The 20378-nt window shown below is 39.4% G+C and overlaps 1 protein-coding gene across 5 annotated transcripts in view; it reads left to right on the forward strand.

Annotated features, from left to right (window-relative positions):
* LOC122179336 (poly(rC)-binding protein 3-like) overlaps nucleotides 1-20378 on the forward strand; it is a 130522-nt gene that overhangs the window by 48233 nt on the left and 61911 nt on the right. The window lies entirely within an intron of this gene.

Consider the following 20378-nt stretch of genomic DNA (forward strand, 5'->3'; position numbering starts at 1 on the left):
GGTTGTTTTTCTTTGTTTAACTGGTTGTTCTAAATTTTTTGTGTTGGTTATTTTATTTTAATTTTTGTAAGAAAAAATGTTGCTTTTATTTTTAGCTAGGTTGGGTGGTTTTTTAAACTGAATCTAATGCTCAGGCTTCAAAGAGTCCTGTGTGGTACATTTATAATCTGCTGTTTTTAATGAATTCTAGTCACTAGGAAACACTGCTATCTAGGTCAGATTTTTGAATATTGTTTTTCTGTCGCTATACATGCTGCTGAGCATTCTTTAAAATGAACTCTCCAGTGTTGTCTTTTTGTTTTACCTTGTCACAGCTTCCTGGAATTATTTTCTTAACTGTAAATGTGGGTTTGGTTTGGTTTTGCAGTACAGATGTACCAATGGATCAACCAATGTCCACCCATCTAAAACTCAGCTTTGACCTTTTTTGAGCAGGGAGCAGGGGGAAAGGTGGGTAAGATACCTCAGAGTTTTATTGTTGGTTTGAAAGTTTGCCTCCTTAATAGGAATGGAGGAAGAATTATCGAACAAGAATTTATTACTCAATTTCTAAGTTACTGACTTCTCTCTTCTCAGCTGCTGCCAGCAAGATGGTTTTATCCATACAGCAGTGCCTGACGTAATGGAGAGGCTGAGAGATTTCTGAGCATTTCACTTCTTTCTGCACCTTTACCGAGGCATCTCTAGCTAGATCATAACCATATCTTTTAGTTTTGAGTTTCATTCCTCCCCAGGTTGCTGTTAAGTACTTTCTAAAGCTGGATGTCCTTAAAATTCTTTAGTGGTTTGAAGAGAACAGCTCCAGAAAACAAGCTCGGCATGGCTGTTTGACCTTTTACACTCCAAGGATGAACTTCCTTTCCACATGCCACACAACCTAAGAAGTTTGTTTGTGTAAAATGTCAGTGGTTCCAACTGCCTTAAAGAAACCCTGAAGAGATACCACCTTGGACCCTCTCTGTGCCTCCCCAAGAGGTTTCTCAGCCTCTGGGAAAGGAAAGTGTCAAGAGCATTAGCCAGAGTTGCAGGATTGGTGGTCTGAGTGGTGGTCACCCAAGATCACTCAGAAGGTCAGTGGCAATGTAGGTATTTGCACCAGTTTCTCTTACTCAGCTAACCTATGTTAGCTCTCTAATATGTTACATTAATTGAGTGCATACCTCTGTATTTATTCATACAATGTCATTACTTAGCTACATAGTCTTTGTTTGATGAATATCACAGTCCTCTCCTGTTGGAAAGATTACTTGCATAAAAATGCATTCGCAGTAGTGTCAATGGGTGCCTACAACAGGTAAATCTCTATGCTTACTGATAATTTAATTTTAGTTTGTCAGTATTATAAACAGAACTGATACAGCTTCATTTAGCAACAGACACTATGTGTGAGCTGGTATGAACTTGGTGTAAGATACAGGTGTCTGACCTTTTGGTTTGCCTGGGCCACACTGAATGAAGAGGAGCTGTCTTAGGCCATGTAGAAAATGCATAGTTAATGTATGTAAGTGTAATGTACGTATATGTACATATATGTATGTATGATACATTATATATACATATAATGTATGTAATGAAGCTTTATTAACATAAAAAAGAAGGCAACGAGAACATAAAACTCATGGATATTTGTGAAGCTAGAGAACATGTTAACTTATTAAATTAATTTACGAAATAATGCAAGTCCACGATTAATAATTAACTAAGAAAACTTACATCTCTGCTTAATAAGAAATACTGTGTGTCTTCAGCAGCACACACACATGCAGGTGGGTTGGAATATTATTACCAGCAATCACTGTGCTTTACCACCAAGCAGCATAAATGCAACACACGCGAGTTTTGATTTCACTGAGTGTGTATGGTGGGTGTGAGAAAGGGGGTTAGTGCTGCACCGCTCCTTCTCCTCCAGTGTTCCATTGTGGCCTGCAGAGTCTGTGCTCAAGCTAGATGCAATTGACTCGTGAAAAATATCACTAAGAACCACGTAATAATGCTAAAAATTTACAGTCTTGGGAGGCTGCATTATTTGCTGTCCTGGGCCTTATGTCAGCCACGAGCTGTGGGTTGGACGCGTGTGGTGTAAGTGGTTCTGGTTTAGTGGTAATTGGCCAGAATCCAGTGTGGTGTATTTACTCCATGCCATTGCCTCCACTTCCTATTATTTAAACCAAATATTTGTGCCTCCCACACGAAGTACAAATAATCCTGCAACAGTATATTGTCAGGACAGGACACTTTTTCTCCTGTTAATGTGGGATGGAAATAATGTTCCTTTGTAATGTGAAGGAACTCACCGAATTCTTCCAGTGAAATGCACTGCATGTTTCTACAGAAAATATTGCATGTGTTACACAAAATTGCATTAAAAATTATAATAGTTAATGAAAATATTTTATTTTGTGTGCATTTTCTTGAGCACGTCTTGAGCAGGAGGATTATTTTGAGCTCACTGAATAAAATACTGGATCAGAAAATTACCCTTTGGATGAAGATGTCAGTGTTGTCTTTATAAAGCGTTTCTGTCAAGTTTTGTTTGTCTACACAGAAATATCAAAACTTTTTAGTTTTAATTATGGCAATTTGCTGTGTAGAGTATTAATTTCTGGCAGTGATATAGATAAGCTGTAAGGAGGTGAAAATAAAAGCCAGTTTTGTGGTCCAAATGGATAAGAAGAGAAAAGCAGAGAAATTATGTGGCATTTATATTAGAATTGTATTTTGAGTTGAAAGATATATGAAAAAAAAGCAGGATGACAGCTGGCTGAAAGCACTTCTAGGTAGCTCCTATAGGGCTCTCTGTTCTGGAGCTTATGTGTTTGGTGTCCTGAACTTTCCAACTCACTGAGATTGGTGTCAAACGTCAACAGTCTGAGAACAAGTGCTGCAGCAGAGCGCTTGAGGAGCTCTTGGAAGGCTTCAGTTTGGGTTGATGTGGTGATGTTGTCGCTAGAGACTTCCTTTTTTTTGCTGAAGAAAATGGATAGAATCACTAGTACCAAACCTTAATAAATCAAACTTGTCACAAGCATTCTTTCAGTGCTCTTCAGATTATTTGTCAGTGTTAATATGAGGCTTGATTTTCAAATTAACTGACTGCTGCAGCTTTACTGTTGCAGCACAGCAAGAAAAGAAATGTGGACTTTGACCATCAAGACATCCAGACATGTAACCTGGCTTGCTACAGTTTTATATTCGGTAAAAGAAGAAGGTCTTGTGCATGCATGGATGGTAGGTGATCGATTCCTAGCTATGGATGCTGAATATGAAAGTGCCTAGGCTGTTTTTTAGTAGATGTATTGTCAGCCTTTGACACCATTAATCACAAGACAAGTGTGCTCTGCTGTGTGATCTGTTTCACAGTTTAAGTTAAGCATTTAGGCAGGTAGTCAACACAATAACTATATCTCTCTTAAATCCTATTTAAACACTAGTATGAAAGTTCAAGGGTTTCTTAAAGCTTGCTGGTCCTCTACTAAAAGGGTAATTACTTTGAGATGAATTTTGCTGTAAGAAGAAGTGGGTGGAAGTGGATTTGTATTTCATTAAGCACCCATCTCTGATTATATCTCTTAAAGCTCCTTACTGAAAAGGTAGTACATAAGCATCTGTGGAATCAGAGGCTTTTAGAGTTTCAGAAACTGAAGGTAAAACCATCTTCTTGATACTTTGTGAGTTCCATAAATGCTTAATTGTATTTTTGTTATGTAAATTGAATGCTATTGAATACCAGTTGTACTGTTGGATTTGAATTTTTGAATTTTATTTGAATACTTTTCATTTGTGCTGAAGACAAATATATATCCTTAGAAAGTACTTTCTTTTTTTTTTTTTTTTATTAAAGGTTACAATTCTTGCTGAAGCATATTTGTTTGGACATCTCTGACCAGTGACATTTCAACATCAAGACCTTTGAGGTTCAGTGTATAGAACAAAATGTTACGCTTCTTTTGTTTTTACCTGGAGAGTCACTCATTGAGATGGCTGAAACCATACCCACTGACTGAGTCAGTGGAGAGCTGTGTCTTGTCCTCTGCAAAACTGGTGCACAGGGATGGGAGAGGACAGTTGGGTGGCATTTAAAAAAAAATCTGTTCCTCCATAGCATCGGTTATCCTCTCCCATACAAGCTAAGTGATGCCTGTAATGGGAGCGGGAGTACTGTCGTGTATTGTTCTCTTGACAAAGAGTTGAATGATCTTATGTTTTTACTGTGGTCAGTGTTTTAAAAGTAAGTAATTAATTTTAATTATTGCTTGTCCATGTTAAATGCCTGTTTAATAATGCAATTCTATTAACAGTATATTTTGTACAACAGATAGGGCATGGCAGATTGATGACTGTCTTTGTCACCTGTTTCCTGAAATGCTAATGCCTGGGGTAGCCTTTCTACCCTGTCTGAAAGGCAGACGTTGGCAGTGAGTACAGATGCTCATCTCATTACAGTCATAAATGACTCCTTTACTCTTATTTTCTCCTGGTAGGGCTGTTGGTTTATGTAAATGTAGCATAATATAAAGCCTTCTTGTAGAGTATGGGGGAATGAGCTTAGAGATTTTTTTTGTATCTGAGCAAAGATTACCCGCTCAAAAAGCTGACAAATTTTGTGAGGCGTCTTCTAGACCCTGTACCTTGGGATTTATCTGAAGCTTTTGTAACCACTCAATAAAGCATTCATCTTCATCACTGCTAGTAGTGATTAAAGGTTCTGGTTTCCTAAGGAAAAACATGGGTTCTTATTCTTTACTTTGTACTCACGTATATATTTACATATGCATCAAATTTAGTCTGCTTGTAGGTTATGGTATTGTTGTAGGTTGTGGTATTCTTGAGGAGAGTGAAGAACCAAATCATCCAGAGAATTTTCTGGGACTTTCAGGAGTGTATCAAATCCAGCAGTAGGTTGGGGTCCCAATTTACACTGGGCTGCCAGCATTCCCCACTGGAGCTGACTCCCATTGGTTCAGCATCTTCTTGGAGATGAGGCGAGGCATGCCTTGAGTTTGCAGGGCGGTTGCTGGCCTTTTTCCTTCCAATTTTGTGGCACACGTGCCTTTGTGTGGAAGAGCAGTTGCTGTCTGAGCAACCTGGACTTACCATTCCCCTCTTCTGGAGAGCATGAGAGTGGAAGCCAAAACACAATCAGGCTTTGTGCAGTTCCCAAAAACAACTGTGTTTTTTTTTTTGGAGATGGACGAACATCGTCAATCAAAGGAAATAAACAAGATGCTGCGCTGCTCAGAGCACGATGAAGAAGGAACTGAAAAAGATGAAATATTCTAGCTGAGAGTGTTTAAGCTGTTTCAGTTCTTTAATACATCCTAAAGCAACAGTAGAGACATGGTCTTTTTGCTTGGCAGTTCACCTTTAAATGAAGAAAACAGCCCATTAAAGTGTATGTATTAGCAAACATCATTAAGGCAGGCTAGTGTTTGCATACAAGAGCTGAATAGCAATAGCCTCAGGGTAAATGCCTTTAAATTAGCAAGAACACCAGAGAGACAATATTATCTTTAATACATCTTAACTGGCAGTGATGGATTTGCCCTAACTTTTCATTTCACTAATTGACTTTGTAACACCTAACATCTATATTGTAAAAAATTAATCTTACGCTTATGGTTTTGTTTTTTCAATAAGGATATGCTCATAGACAATTAATTTATCTTCCATTGATGTGGCTGCCATTGATTTTAATGGCAGAGTTCCTGGTGGTTTCCACAAAAGGAGTGCTGGGCTTTTAATTTTTGTTTCCAAGAACTTGACTTTTGGAAGAAAGTATGAATTTGGAGGAGCCCTTTTTTAATTACTACTTTTCTTTTAAAATATGATCCTATTTTGTCTAACTCTTCTTAGCACTTGAATTTGGAGGCTATCTGCCTTACCCTTCCTGATGCAGTAATGCAAATAACTGAATGAATTGACTCTAGACTTTTAGTAGCCTCATTGAAAAAACATTTTAATGAGATTGAGGGATTAAAGACTTTGTATGTGTGATTATAGTTGCATACCAATTTTCAGATAGGCTTTCATACTTTTTCCTGCTAGCTTGAAAAAAAGAAGTGTGCAAATACAATACTGGAAGACTAATGATGCATAATGTGCTGGGCATGTTTGGGCTTTTGAGGAGCAGTCAACTGCATATTTTCAAGTTAGGCTGTACCTTTGCAACAAGTAACAACATATAATCAAATGTATTTGACTATTGAAATATACACTTTTGAAAAAATGAAGCTATTAGGTGCACTTATTTCAATGAAGAAAAAAATCATCATGATGCTCAGTTTTATTGTTTCTAAGGTGTGGTTCAGAGCCTGGCATATTGCTTGGATGTTGATTAGATATATTGTCTATATTGATTCGTTATTTTGGAGAGTGGTGACTCACTGTAAAATGGTCTGGGTCCCTCTGGCTTTTATTCCATTCTCTGTGTCCTGTTAACTCAGTCCTGATGCACTCCAGACTTTATCTTCATGCAGTGGCCTGTTTTTTGTCTTTTCTTTTTCATTATACAATATCTCATCACTTATATCACTTATGGTCAAAAATTGCATCATCAATTTTATAATGTTACCCTCCAATCTTACAGGCAGATTATTGTAAGTTATCTGTATAGCAGCTGTTTTCAAAATAGAGCAGGATCCTCAAGGCTTTTCTTCCCAGGCAGTTTCTTAATTATATGTTCTCTGAGATATCTCTTCATTCTCTTTCCCTACCTAGCAGTAGGCAACTATTCTGAATAGTAGTTCCTCCCTGATCCACAGCTCCTCGCTTTTACTGATATATTCCTCAATACAGTCAGTGCCACCATGGTTAGAATTCAAAGATGTGTAGCAAGACAAGCCTTACTTCTGCATGGACGCACAAAGAGGAGCCACAGATTCCTAGAACTATCAGAAATTGAAGTTTTCCAGACAGTGAAGCATTAATTCAGCTGAAAACACCAACTTTCCTCACTTTGGCTAAAAATCTAAAATGCGTTTATAAGGAGATGAATCATCTCATTGAAGGAGATTCCTACTGTTTTTGCATTTGAACTTGCCGATTTCCCAGCTGCCTGCTATTCAGTAGAAGTATAGGTAGCATCCTCTGTTTTGTTTTTTTTTTGACCCAGATTCTTCATCCACATCCATCAGTGTTTGCAATAAACAGTAATTTGCATTAACAAAGCCCTGGTTCCTGCTGTCTTGTGACTAAACTTTTCAATCTTTTTTTATTACTACCCAGCAACCAGATAAAAATAAAGCAGAGCAATAAAGCCTAAAATACTCAATACAAGTGAAGTTCATTAAAAAATAAAAAGAATATGCAGTGTTTGTAGGAAGCTACACTGGAAGATTTGCATATGTTGCAATTTACAATTACAAGTTGCACAATTTATAATTGTTTCTCTGTCCCATCGCAACCAATGCAGAGTATTCCCATCTTCCATTTTGTGGATACCAGCCAGAAATGTCTGATGGATTTCTCTTCCTGTTTTGCCTCTGTTTACACTTCTGTAAGGCAGGTGTAAAACTACTTGGGTTGTATCTATCTTTTTAGTGCATACTGGGATATCTTTTTATCTGCTCTTGAGCTGAATTTGTGCAAGATTGCAAAAGTAAAATAAATTGTAACTTTTTCAGATGTTTTTAATAACAATAATAAGATAAAATAAACTCAAAAGTCTTTAACTAATGCTGAGTAAGCCCATACATCTTCCCTCCAGGAGACAGAGCTGCAATTAGCATGTTTGAATGCCTCACTACAAGTGATACTTTGTGAAAATGCAGCACTTTTTGTGAGAATGAAAAGTGCAATTGGGAAGCATGTTGTTAATTAACAGAAGCATTAGTGTAGTATTCGGCGTGATTTCATCCTAACTCAACAGAGCAGAACCTAACTGAAGAGCCAAAAGCAAGAGCAGGCAAGCTAGAGCTCTGTTGTTAGTATATTTTTGCATCCTGAGAATTTGACATTATACATTCGTCTAGTCTCCATACATTTTGTGGTAGGGGACAGAAAATAGGGAAGTGTTGATTTTAGCTCAGGCTTTCCCATCTAATAAGTAAGCACTTCTTAATTATTATTTTGATTATTTGATTAATTATTATTTATTATAGTTTTGTTGTTGAAATCTCCTCAATGTTTTAATCTGAGCTCAGACTAACACCCGACAGCTTTTGTGGAAGATTTTTTTTTTTGAGAGTTTTTTTTGTGGATTAAAAAAAGAGGAAGGAGTGCTTCCCAGGTAATGGCATCATTTTAAGGCAGCAGTGTTCTCCCCTGCTTTGTGCTAATCCTACTGCCCTAACAAGCCTGTGTGAGAGTACTCACCCAGCAGTATGTCAAGAACACATTTCAAAGTGTGCTTCAGGTTCAAGTGCATGAATGCTGTTTTGTTAGCAAAATCAGTGAAGGGTACTGTGGTCTGCCTATTATAATGGTTTTGCAGGATTTTGGGAACAAATTAGGTGTGCTCCAGATGTCATCTGATATGCAACATCACTAAATACAAAAATTAGTATTGGAGAAGGCAGAAAAGCTGAACAAACTCATTAGAAAAGTCCTTAAGGTATGCAGTCATCCATTTCAATTTTTAACTGTTGCTTATTTTCTTTTACGTAAAAGGCAGTAATATTGTTGTTTCCCCTTGCCAGATGAGGGTAACTGATGAATGAAGTTGCTTTTCAGAGTAAGTGTGTGTGGTAACTCTTACTGAAAACCCCCGAGATATTCAAGAACTGTGTGGATTTGGCACTGAGAAAACTGGTTAGTGGGCATGGTAAGGATGGGTTGATGTTTGAGCTAGATGATCTTTGTTGTCTATTCCAACCTTAATGATTCTATAAATCAGAATGACAAAATGAAGCAGAATTGTAGCTGTCATACGTGCTGTCCAAATTGCTGCTGATAGTCCTTTGGCTGCTACATGAGATCTCCTTACATGCTGCTTGTTGAAATTATTGGTGTTGCTTTCCACTCCTGTGTTGTTGAGTTGCTTGGTGCCTCAGACGATATATGTTTATGCTGCAGAAGAGACTGCCTCTACATCCTGGGCAATCTTAAAGCAGCTTTCTTTAGTAAGGGGATTGAGGATGTTTTCATGTCCAGCCCCAAGTTCCCATTCCTATTCTGCCTGCAGATCCAGGAGTGATTCAGCTGTATCTGAGAAGAACAGCAACAGCTGATATTCTCCAGTACTCAGATTAATGATGGTGCAGTTTTTTGGAGTCAAAGAAGATAGAATGCTGTTCTCAGGCTTTGAGTTTCTCACAGAAGACTCACTCAGACATGAGAATCATAGAACGGTTTGAGTTGGAATGGACCTTAAAGATCGTCTAGTTACTAGACACTGCCATGGGCCGGTTTGCCATCCACTAAATAAGGCAGTAGATGTTTTTCTTTGCTCCAAAAGTCATTTCAAATATCTCTGGCTCATTTATTTTTTTAAAATAGAATATGTTTTGTGGGCTAATTTTCCTTAAGTAATGGTCCATGTGCAAGTGAGTACTTAAATCTGTGTGGCCATAAATGAAATTCTTCTCATGCCCATGTCTGATGTCCCAGTGTCCCAGATCTGATCTGAGTCAAGAGACCTCCACAGATTGCCTTCTTGTGTGGTGCAAAGGTTGCAGATAGTGATGACTTACTTCCAGGGCCCTCTGTTTTCTGCTTTATCACTTGTGACACAAATGCGCGCTGAGAGGTGTGGTTTTCTGAGGCTGCCTTGCTCTGAGTGATGGAGAACCTCATAGCGTATCCAGAACAGAAAGGAAAAGGCCATGGGAAGCAGTGTGAGCAGGTCTGGGACGTGACTTGTACTGTGCAAACCACATAAGAGGAGATATGGCTGGACAGTACACGTCAGTCATCAACCACTGCCTATCACTGGTACCATTCAGTGCCTTGGAACACTAAAAATCTCTGTGCGAAAAACAGGCTTTCCAGCCCTGAAACCCATAAAGACAAGTCTGTTGCATCCCAGTTGTGTATTAATGGTGTTGCACTAACCATTAGCAAGAAAAGATTGTTTCATTACTAATACTGTAAAAAAATCAAGCAATGTCTTTGTGGCCACAATGAACGGGACTGTGTTTGTAAGCCAAAAAAAATGCAAGCTACAAAGCCTTCTTGTTTCCTGCAATCAAGTTATATTCCTGCATCAACGTGCATAGCAACAACTTTAGAGAACAAAGGAATCTTTGTCTGAAATAAATGATTATTCAGTTCTTTTTAATTTAGCGTAAGAGAGATCCTTTATATTCAGAAGCTCAAATGTGTTTGCAAATTGGAGTGCATAAAATTCACAGAATATTAAAAATATACTTCTTAGAAATGGAAATGTGCTGAGCATTGCAGGGAGAAGACTTGAAGGAGTCAAATCTTGAAGGAAAGGGTAGAACTAAAAGTAGTGTTGCTTTTTCTTAGTGCTGTGAGCTTGCATGCGGTACAAACACAATTCTCATTTAAAAAAAAAACACCTCATGGTGTGTGATGACTTGTGCATTATGTGACACTAATTGCAAAGCAGAACAAAAGTGGAAATGATATTGATTAGACTGATGAAGCTTAATGAAGTAATTGTTAAGGCACAGCCTCCATTCTCAGACCTTGTACAAGTTGTTTGCTCAATAAATAAGAAAATAAATAAGTAAAGGGACTGTTTTAATGAATGAAGGCTTGCAGGGCACTGGAGATTTTATGCTTGTGCTATAAATGCTGCTACACCGAAGAATGGTAACTATACAGACTATAGGTGACATTTAGCTTTCTTTCTCACTGAAGAAATTGCTGTGTGTTCCTTAGTAGCAGTTCATGGCTGAGATGTCAGTAGGTTTAATGTTGCTGGCAGTGATAGGCGAAGATCATGATGTTCTGTTGGGCCAAAAGCGTTCAGTCATTTTCTTTACGCTTCTCTTTTTGTTTGAAAAGAGATTCCTCGAGACAGTGGCTCTCTTCATATCTGTTTCCGTTACAACTCAAACCCCACTGTCAGTACTTAACAAAAAGTATGCAGTGTTGCACTGAAAAACAACCTGAAAAGAACTTTAAAGTAGCAGAAACAAGCTCTCAGAAGCTAGTGAAAGGCAGATGTGTGTTTTTTTATGTGCCTTCTACTTGGACTGTTTATATATACATATTGTGCTACAGTCATGAATTACATCATTGCAGCAGTTTTTTTCTAGAGAAGCAGCATTCCTTTTGGGCTTGAGATGAGTAGTGTTCAGGGCATTAATCAGTTTGGTGTAATGAATGAGGAAGTTGTCGAAGAAGTTAATCTAGGAATTGACAATTGTGTAATGAAGAGGGAGAATGACTTCAGAGAAGGAAATGACGGTCTTGTGTTTAAATCAGATGAACTTGAGACAGGGGTCTTCATTGCTGGCACTGCCCCAGGGCTGTGGGGAGAGGAAAGGCACTGGGGCGAGGAACTGGCTCCAAGCAGTGTGGGAATGGAGAACTCCAGCCTGACATATCCTTTCCCCTTGGCTGCCAGCTATGGGCAAGCCAGGCTAATCTTGCTCCCTGGGGTTCCCAGCAAAGTGTGTGCTGCTGCAATGGCAGCAGGGGAGCTCAGTAGTGAGTCTGCCTGAGCTCTAAACATGCTGCCATCCCAAGTCTGAAGGGTGTATGCTGATGCTGAGAAATGGTCATTTTGTAGTGTGGGGAGAGGTGTAGTTTGTCCAGACTTGAAGGCTTAGAACAATTCTTACTAAAATATAATAAAAAGGATTATATTTCGTATGGTGGGAGTGAGGAAAAGATAAGGGGTGGTTTTAAAGCTTAGGTCTGCCTGTGGGTGCTTGGTAGAAACACTTCTTGGGGGTTTGGATAAAAGAAGAGCTCTGAGCTCAGGCCTTGGCTTCAGCCCATCTCCAAAAGAATGCATTAACAAAATGGTCAGAAAGAGATTGCTATATAAAGGCTTGCCAGGACACTGCCGCAGAAATGGAACAATAAAGTTTGCTTCTGGGCTTTTGGTGGGAAGATCACAAATCTTGCTGGTACTAGTTGTTGTTCCTCACCACACACTTTAGTCTATGCATCCTCCTTTAATTGTTCTAGCAGCTTCTGAACTAATTATATTACTCTCCTGTAGTTCTTCCTGCAAGACAGAAATGAGTTTAAATCCACTTCAGGTGAACAGGGAGAATTCAGTTAATAACACTGAGCCATTTATGCTGGAGTGCCAGCAGATCACTGAAACAAATTCAGCTTGCTTGGCATGCCTTTGACGGGACATCTGCTGTTGAATTTCACCTGGTGGCATCTGGGCCCAAGTACTTTCCTAAAATGGGGGGGGAATATATTTTTCCCATGGAGAAATATTGACTATATTTCTGCAACATTCCACTTCTTTGACAGAAATTTTGTGTACTGTTTCTGTGAGGACGAGGAGGTGGGAAGTTTAAAAGTAAGGCTTACACATCGTCTTCTATCTAGGGATTTCAAAACATTTCAGAAACATGAAAGAACGTTTTCGTTTGTTGAACAAAATGTTTGCAAACGAACTTTCATTTTCTTAAAAAGTCATAATTAATATAAAAGGATTCAGAATCAATACTTTTTTGTGTATGTGTTTTTTGCCTTTAAGTTGTCATAGCTAACTAGGAAATACTGTATGCTGTTCTCTTAAAAAAAAAAAAAAAAGAAATCACACCTGTGACTTGACACAGAAATTGTTGAAGAAAATCTGCAGACTGCTTTAGCCTCCAGATTTGATACCTCCTTCCATCTTGGAAAGGTCTAAGACTGATGAAGGCATCAGTAAGAAAGAAATGACCCCTCCTCTTATATGGCAAAGACAAAGATAGTTACAGTTCACCCTGCCAAGAAAAACAGTTCCACAAAACTGTTCCTTCTTGGAACTGAGGCTGCATGTTTAAGAATCACAGAATCACAGAACTGTAGGGGTTGGAAGGGACCTCCAGAGATCATCTAGTCCAACCCCCCTGCCAAAGCAGGTTCCCTACAGCAGGTAAGAAACAGCAAGGAATTACAGAAAGATACCAGGTTGTCTAGTGGGGTCCCTAAGAAACAGTGAAAAACTTCAACCCTGGCCAACTAAAAATGGGCAAAACTGCCAGGGAAAAAAAAAAAAAGTAACATCTGACTCTTCAGTGCTATGCATTTTGTATAACCAGTTATTGTGGCACAAATTGTATTTTTTTTTTTAATTTGGGAAAGCCAATTTAATAAGTTACCATTCCCGCCCTGCTGTTCATTCATTTCCATGTTGTGCCAGTTTACTTGTTGCGAGGTTGTGCTATAAGACAGACCCAAATCTGGTGTGTTTTTCTGTTCAGTTGGTTTGTTTGACTTGCTTTTCAAGTAAATCATGATTTTGTTCTATTTAAGGTTGCATCAGAGACAGAGAACTGCAGGAAAGAAGCACACACACACAAAAAAAGGATGGGGACCTTTTAAAAATGCATTTGTCATCACATAAAATGTCTCTGTAACTCTGCTTTCATTTTTGCAGCATGAGCAGGTGCACTGCTACTGTCCTGTTGTGGTATTTTACATGGCATCTTCCTGGGATTTTGTAATGTAAAGAAAAGGAAGAATGATCAGAAAGAGCATTATCTATCACTAGCTAAATATAGTATGAAAACAAAGGCACTTTCAACATCTTCTAATAAAACACCCCTCTTTGTCTGCCAGTTCACCTGCGGACCTGCTAAGGGTGTGAATGTGCTGGCATGTATGCTCACAACAAGGACATGCAGCAGGCGTGCAGCCTTGCCTGCCCTTTAACAGGAGGCTGCGAGTTAGAGCTGAGTTGGCTTGCAGTCACATACAGTTTTTAAATTAGAGAGAGAATGTTTGATTTGATTATTTTTTTCATTTAATGAGCATGAAAATATTTACTTAGCTTCATGCACATTTTAAGGTCAGAAGTGCTTATTCTGTGATCACAGAACCACAGAATGGCTCAGGCTGGAGGGGACCTTAAAGTCCACCCAGTCGCAACCCCTCGCTTTGGCAGGGCTGTCCCCCACCAGATCAGGCTGCCTAGGGTCTTCAGCCAGATATCCTATGATGAGAGAAGCCAGGTCTGTTACACTCTTGACTGTTCTTGAATACAGACTGCAGTATGTTGTCTACTACGTTTGTTACTGTCTGTGAACAGTTCAGGATAAACTTATAGCCAGAGAAATCAATCTGGCTACACCTGAGAATGGCAGATGTATGTATAAAAACTTTATTTTCTTTACAGACAATTTACCAGCAGGATAAAAACACTGTATTTATCAAACTGTTGACAAGCACTGGTTGAACTAGTTGCAGAGCTCATAATGATCAATTAGCTGCCACAGTATAGCAGGATTTCAGATTTAAATCTCCTTCAGTGCCAGTCTATGACAAATTTTAAATGTATTGCAAAAAGTGTGCAGTCATAAACCATCTTAAAGCAGGAGACGTGCACCAAATAAGTTAGCTTTTCGTATGCTAGGAACAAAAGGGACACAAAAATCTCCAAGTTAGATTTGTTTGATGTACAAACTCAAATGAAGCCAACATTTCTAATTTACTAAAGATATGAATGTCGGTTTGCCTTAAAGAGTTCAAGGTAGTGTTACAGTAAAGCCCAATCCTGGGTAATTTTAATAAATCAAGCAGTCTCACTGAAATTAAGAGTGCATGTTCAGGTGATGTGAAAACCAGGATGACTTTGTAAATCCACAGCCGTACCATCAGTGCGCCTCTTGTGTGGTTACAGCTTGGACTGTTCCTGGTAAGGATATGGTTTCGACCATATGTTGGCTTGAAAGGCCACGCTGGTAGAGCTTTAGCAATGAAAAATTACTTCTTGCCTGCTTGTAACCAATGCCATCAGAAACTGGTAGTAAAAATCTTGTCAGTGCTTTCTGCAAGACCTGTTGAGCAGGCTATTGCTTTCACAGTCGAGCCTACAAGTAGAGCTAGCTGTTGTTTCAATTTACCTTGATTCTGCTTAGCTGTGTTGCTTATGACTTACCTGCAAAGAGTGCAAAGGGCTTTTGCCTCCTTGCTTTGAACTAGTTAAGTCCCCAGGTAGTGCGTGGGGTGTTATTGTCTTAAATGTCTGAAGAATTTGCAGCAACATTCTTGACCCTGAAAACAGGGATGTGAATTTGTGAGCCTTGATGTTGAACTCGTAGGATGCATAGGTCTAAATAGTGAGGCTCTGCTTACCAAAATTCCTGCAGGGGTTGGAGGCCACTGTAGTGTAGAGTAGGGCATAGGTGATTGGATTCACATACCATGTGAATGTGTGAGTGCTTGCATCAGGTTGCTGTGTATTCTGACATCTCCTACCCAATAAGAAATACCAGGCTCGGGGATTTGCCAAGGAATTTCACCCATGTGAACCTGTAAATAAATGTAACTCTACCATTTAGGGCAGCACAGGTGCTGTTAGTATAGGGCTTTCCTACCTGTCCTTTGGCAATTCCTTTGTTGTTGCTTGCATTTTCACATTAGTTACTTCTCAGTAATTGAGCTTACTGTGTTGAGCTGTGTTCACTTCAGAGCATGAGAGAATGGGCTGAGGAAAGGAAAAAGTTTTCTCCCAGAGTTTATACTGCAGTTGCTTGGGTCAGAGATGAAAATGAGAAAGGGAAGAGAGGCTGGACAGTGAGTACTAGCAGCTTTGTGGCATCCATAGACTGTCACCAAAGACTTCTCCTTATGAAGAGCCACTGTTGTTGTAATATGCATTGCAAATTTATTTTGTGATTAGAGTTGGAAAGTGGAATATCAAGTGTCTTTCATGTGACAAACAAGACTCTTTGTTTAAAAGAAGTAATACCAATGGCAAAAAAAAATTCAGTTCTCCATGAAAAAGCTGTTTTCATGAAAATTTTCCAAGTAGCTTCTGAGTGACTTTGGTATTCGTGGGAGAAACCAACAACGTGTCTTTTGTAATAGGCTGTGTACAAACTTTCTGCTAAACCTACATGACACAGAGTTGTAAGTCTATGTTTTAATAAAATATGTGAGTCATTTTACCCTCCTCTCCATAGATATATATATTTTTATGTCATCTATAAGGAATTTCATGGCCACAAGTAAGGAACTCTGCTCTGATGACTTTGGTGGCAAAATTAGTAGTTCTGTATCTCATTTTGAAAGAGCACAGCTGTTGGTATGCTCAGTCTGTATGTAAAGTCAAGCTGGGTTAATAGTCCATCAGTAAAGAGGAGGTAAGAGTTTTGCTTTATGTATTCCCAAAATCTTCATAGCAAATCAGTCTTTTTTTAGAACTGCTTGCATGTCAGCAACTGCACTGTGTGTGTGTGTGTATGGGGTGGGGGAAGCAGGCATGCGACTGTCCCTCTACATCAGCTTCAGTGATTCAGGGACCAGAAAGAGAATTACTTGCATTATGTATTTGCATGAGCTGAGAGGTACTGCTCAAGTACTCAGTTATCTTTGCCTTTCATGCTTGCAGCTCTTGTTTTGCAGTTGTTTCTGCTAGTTTTCTGAAGCATTTTGGAGTACAGTAACATTCAGGACTGTGATTATCTCATTTATCTGTATTCCCTGGAGATCTGGATCCCACTGTTGTTTTTTTCATAGCAAAAACTATTTGGGAATAGAGGATGCTTGACAAATATTTAGGTAATAGAAATAGGAGTTATAGTTCAGTTTCTCATTTATGAATTGCTAACAAAATAGCTTGCAGAAAGTCAGAACATTTGGGGTTGAGTCTCTTGAATTGTGTGGCAGGCCTTCCTGCCAGCTGAAAGTGCTGAGAAGGAAGAAAGCAGCGCGGCCTGGAGGCAGAACACTGTTAGCTTGCATAAAGCCTGGGGATATCACTGCAGATATCCCTCCATTAACGCATACATATCTCATATAAAACATACTGCTTTAGGCCTTATATAGCATTTGAAATTTTAGTTTGGAAGAAATACTCTGGGAGGCAATGACGTGTTGTTTTAGGGGTTGTTTTGTTTGTTGTTGTTTTAATACAGCTAGCAAATAACAAATTACGCATGTAATTCTTCTCCAAGGTCCTAATACTTCACTTGAATTTATGTTTCTCTGACTTCAGGGAAAAACAATTAGGTTCAGCATTTTCAGCCTACCTAAATCTTTTTTCCTTCATTTTGCCATTAATCAAATCTGTTACAGGAAATCCTTGAGATTGGTTCACCACCTTTCCTATTTAGAGTACAAGGAAGTCAAGGGAAACAGAGGGGAATGCTTAACGTGCCATGTACAATATGTAACATGCCATGCATGTCTAATATATCCTTTCCCTAAAATGCCTTCTCTTTCACCCTCTTATCTTACAGACTTTCACCAGCAGCCTTTTACGATCAACAGGTCACTATAGGATGAGTAAAGGGATGATAGAAGTCAACCAGCAAATACACTGTTTTCCTTACCATTGTTTTTAGCTGCCTGGCATCCTTCCATAAAGGTTCAGTTTGCTCTCAGAAGAGCCCCATCTGTGGCCTTCCACTGCCCACTAACCTGTGCTCACAGAATTGAGGAGTTGAATTTCACACACCCACAGAAGTTGTTCTGTTCTCCTTTGTGCTTTAGAGTAGGGGTCAGAAGCGTACAGATTAGCATTTCACTTTAACCAGCTTCATGCCAGAAGGGCAGTACGAATGTATCCTTGCCAATCACTGTAGGAAAGGCTTTTCACCCTATGCAGTGCTGAGATTTCATGCTGCAGCTCCACTGAGGTCTTGGGGTGACCTGGGGCTCATCTGTAGCCCATGAATGATCCAGACCGGCATTCGCATTAGCAAGAACAATGCATAATCTGACATTTGTGTATGGAAGGGCTATGTGATAAAACTGTAGTTGCTGCTGCATTTTATGCTATCAGAATATTACCTCTGAGCTTTGAGGGAATGTTGTGGCTAACAGTGGCAGTCTTATGTATATAGGACTCCATAAGGATGAACGTATGTATGTGTGTATATGTGTATTACATGGCTGATCTCTCCATGGTCTTGATTTTATATCACACTACAGGGCAGAAAGGCACTAGATAGCTTAACTGAGTGCTGCTGCTGCCCAAAGATAGAGCTTCACCTTTATGATAGCAATTGAAGGTTTTGATCCTGAAGAAAAAGATCCTGTGCATGAACTCAGCATTAAACGTTCTGAGAGCTATTGCAGTCTGGGAAAAGATTGATTTATTTTATAAATGAATGCAGGTTAGATCCTCTTGGCAATGCTCTGTTGCCGTATTCCAGTTAACAGAAAATATACCAACTCTGTTACCAGTGCAGTAGGTTTTATGTGTAAGTGTGCAGACACAAAATTGCCCTCTGCTGTGTGTGCCATATCTTGAACAGAGGATAACTGAGCAGAGCACAGTGAAGTCTCTCACACTGATTATTTTCCTTATGTTATCACTTGCCCTTTTGAGTTGGAAAACAGATATAGATGATAACTAGATCTGCCCATTACAAACAAGGTCCATTTTAATTTTAGCAGCCCTTACTTGTTTTCAGTTCAAGGATGAGAATTTAAGCTGTAGGTGAAAATCAAGTACATAGTTGAGAATTGTAGAATAAGCAAGTGATTTATAAGAACTTACCTTATGCGCTGCAACAAAATAAATGGTTTATTTGTATAAAGCGTACTGGGGTGAAAGGGAAGAGGAATAGTTAATATTCTGCAGTGTGATCATCCTGCCGACCTAAAGCAGTTTTGTTGAGCAGTTTTGCTCCACCCTGGGTAGGTTCCAGGATCTTCTATGTGTTTGAATTCAGCAGCTTGAATCACCAGTTGCATAGTTTATATAGATAGTCATCGGCACTTAAATACAAAAAGACGTGCCATTGCCTCAACACATAGCAGGCATCTCTGCTATTTCTATTGTTCTACATTGATTTTGCTTTTGAAAGAGCTAGTTCCTGCTGCCAGTTTGTAAGGTTTCAGGTGTCCTCAGGAAGGGTTCCTATGCTCTGCCTAAGAAAAGAGTGATCAAAAAGCACATTACACTTTTAGATGCCCCGACTTTCTCTTCCTGCTGGATTCAGTGGAACTGTCTGAGGCAGATACAAATGGTTCTTAAGGTCACTTCCTGAGATAGATCTCACCTGAAGGGCATTAGCATGATTAGCAACCGTTGCTGGTGAGGGAGGGAGTTTTTGGCTGCTTTTGGAGGAAAGTCCAAACCGGAGGTAGTACAGCTAGAGTTGGTACCTCTTCTTGCACTGCATTGTTGGCTTTTCTTGAAAGGAGGCAAAAAATTGAGATGCAAACACTCTTTTTAACACTTCGATAAACACAGTCCAGTAATTGTGCTGGAAAGATTTTCTGTGGAGCAGCCTAATTTACCAAGAGCTCAGAAAAACAGTTAAAGCCATTTTCATACAGCTGAAGCCATAAGAGTGAATTTACCTCTGTAATAGGCAGTTGAAAATAAAGACACGAGATAGCTCTGTTACCACCATGGGGGAGCTTTGTTTTAAATGCAGTCCTGTGCAAAGTAGTAGCTTGTGGTGGCAGGAGGCCTATTTTGCAGCTGTGAATGAGTGCTGGAATTCCATCTCTTAACCTTAAATAGATAAATACAAAGCTGGTTACTTGAATTTACCCAAGCATAGGTTTTATGTCTGAAAACAATTGCTTTTAAGAGGACTGAGGCACCTTCTCTTGAGGTTATGTGGATCAAGCATGACTGTACCTACAGTATTTCCCCAAAGTTCTGAACACTTTCTCTGATTTCTATTTTTTTTTCAGTTTTTTCATCTACTTTGTTGTTAATATTGATTGTAGTTGCTGCAATCCCCAATTAGCACCCAGTTTGTTCATCTGTTGCCTCCTGTCAGTGACTCAGTTGCCAATAACTCTTCCCTGTCTTTCTCCGTTACAACATCATCACTCTGTTGGGGAAAAAAAAAATAGCAGTGACAGTTTGTTAGCTTGCTATTTTCTCCTCTGCTACATGCAGCATCAGGCATTTTCTTTCTCTCCTCAGATGATGGAAGAATCATAGAATCAAAGAATAGCTTGAGTTGAAAAGGACCATAATGATCATCTAGTTTCAACCCCCTGCTATGTGCAGGGTCACCAACCACCAGACCAGGCTGCCCAGAGCCACATCCAGCCTGGCCTTAAATGCCTCCAGGGATGGAGCATCCACAGCCTCCTTGGACAACCTGTTCCAGTGTGTCACCACCTTCTGGGTGAAAAACTTCCTCCTAATATCTAACCTAAACCTCTCCTGTCTTAATTTAAAACCATTCCCCCTTGCCCTATCTCTATCAACCCATTGAACGGTTGTTTTCCCTCCTGTTTATACGTTCCCATCAAGTAGTAAAAGAATGCCCTCCTCTGATTCAGTGCCACAGTTTTGCCCTTGCTACTCTGGTTTCTCATTTGACCAGAGCATATACCCAGCTTCCAGACTGGCTTACAAGCAGTGTAGAACTTAC

The sequence above is a fragment of the Lagopus leucura genome, unplaced genomic scaffold, assembly GCF_019238085.1.
Source record: "Lagopus leucura isolate 7727_CA_CO unplaced genomic scaffold, USGS_WTPT01 Super-Scaffold_100002, whole genome shotgun sequence".
NCBI lineage: Eukaryota > Metazoa > Chordata > Aves > Galliformes > Phasianidae > Lagopus > Lagopus leucura.